This window comes from Ailuropoda melanoleuca, chromosome 4 (genome assembly GCF_002007445.2).
Source record: "Ailuropoda melanoleuca isolate Jingjing chromosome 4, ASM200744v2, whole genome shotgun sequence".
Lineage (NCBI taxonomy): Eukaryota > Metazoa > Chordata > Mammalia > Carnivora > Ursidae > Ailuropoda > Ailuropoda melanoleuca.
Window position 1 is genome coordinate 9,565,586 of NC_048221.1, and position 2,123 is coordinate 9,567,708.

The following is a 2,123-nucleotide window of genomic DNA, read 5'->3' on the forward strand; positions in this document are numbered from 1 at the left end:
ACCCTACACACGTCACGAGCGGGGGCGGAGTCCCGAGTGATTGGCGGCGCCGAGAGAAGGGATTGGACGGCGGTAGGTCCTGCTGCTAAGCTATTGGTCCCAAGTCACGCTTTTCAACACCCTCTCGACTTCTCGGCGCTCTGATTCATCGGTGTGCATGTCCATCAAAGGAAACTGAGCCCTCAAAGGCAGGAGAACCCGTCACTCCCGCAAGGAAGCAGCTGCCTAAGAATAAAGGGGTGGGGTCTGTGAGGTCGGGATTGGTTTGCGGCTGTAAAACCTGCCTTATGGTTCAGCTAAAAGGACGTCAATCTATTCCAAAGGTTTGCCGCGCTCGCTAGCTAGGAACTGCACGCATGCGCGGCACGCAAGGCCAACTGGGAATGGTAGTCCGCTCTGCGTACTTTAAACGCCTTACCAACTATAAAAGGCGAGAAAGGAAAGCTCTCTTCCTTCAGACTTCTGCCTTCCCCGGTGGGTCAGTTCCTGGCCTCGCGCGCTTACGTCATGGGAGGAATGCGGTGACGTGTCTGCTCTTCTGTGACGTCAGCGCGGGGGCTGGGCTAGGGGTTCGATGACGTCACTGGGCGCTCTTCCCCTACCCCCATTGCCCTCTGGTGGTGGGATGGATGGTCGTGGGGAGCCAAGGTGGGGTTCGATCCCAGGTCCCATACCCCGAGCAAACTTCCCCCGCCGCACCACCCCCGGCCACCTCTGCCTAGACCCGGCCTCCGCGCCTGCTCCCGCCTGCCCACCCTCCCGAGCCGGGAAAGGTCACTGCTGCCGGGACAGTCGCGGCTATCTCGGCCCCGCAGGCGGTGCGGAGGGCCCTGGGAAAGGCCTCCCGCAGGCGGAGGATTTAATTAGAGGCTTCTGTCGCGGGCGATAAGCAAAGGTCAGCCCCCAGCCCCTCCCGGGGGAGCTCGGCTGCCCTGCAGGGCTCCACACCGCCCCCCCCCATTCCGCTCCCCAACACCGTCCTCCTCGCCTCAGTCTCCGCAGGAGAGAAGTGGCAGAAGCGAGTTAAGTTTCGGGTTAGCGCGCCTCGGGCGCAAAAACTCAATCATCAAAATAAATGACATTCTAATCCAATATTTTTTCCAATATTTTTTTAAGTATCAAAATTAATGGGAAAAAAATAAATCCATGATGAACAAAATACCGAAATTTTAAATAAAGGTAGGATCCACCAGGACTGGGATTAAGGTGAGGTGAGTCATGCAAGTGCAGGATCAGATCTTGTCTTTTACTTTTTTGAAAATATTTTAATCATCGAATTTTTTGCTTTAAGTTTGATTTTTCAAAATATTATCTTGATAAGTGAGGTTTTTGGCACCCCGTTCTTCAATTTTTGTGCCCTAGTCTCCACTGGAGACAGAAAGGAAAATAAAAGCCAAGGGTCAGAGCCCATAGTTCTAATTCCACTTCTGCTGTGTAACAATGAGACAGAGTGGCTCTATCTCTGAGCTTCTGTTTCCTGGTTCAATCAATTTCACACTTCTTGTGTGCAAGGCCCAGGCTGTAAAAGTAAAGAAAGCAGACAAATTCTTAGACGTTGCATTCTACTAGCAGAGACACAATTATTAGTGAAATTAATACTTGAGATAGGTTTAAAAGGGCTGAAAGAGCAATGTAAGAGGGTGTGGGGGAGGAGTGAGAGGGTGCTGTAGCCTGTGTCCCCTGAGGAGGGGTCATGCAAAGTGAGCCTGAGTGGTGAGAAGAAGCCAGCCCCATAAAACCCAGGTGGAGGGGACTACAGAGGCAAAAGCCAGCAGGGGAAGGAACAAACATCTGGCTGGGGCAGAATAAGCAAAGAGGAAAATGTTAGGAGGTGAGGTCAGAGAAGTGCAGGTAGCCAAATGACTCCTCAGAAATCCTCCCAACAACCCAGCAAAGTGGAATCCTCCTCCCTTCACTAGACAGGCAGGCAAACAGAATCTCAGAGGTGGAAGGTGCCCCCTCGGGATCACGCAGCTGGAGGCAGCAGAGCCCAGACAGCCTGGCTCCTTTTCTGGGACTTTCCAGTGTGCTTTCATGCCCCTGAATGTGACCCTTGGTGGAAGAGGAGAAGCAACAGCAGTCCCAGTCTGCCTGGAAACGCCAGCTGAGCCCCAGCCCTGACA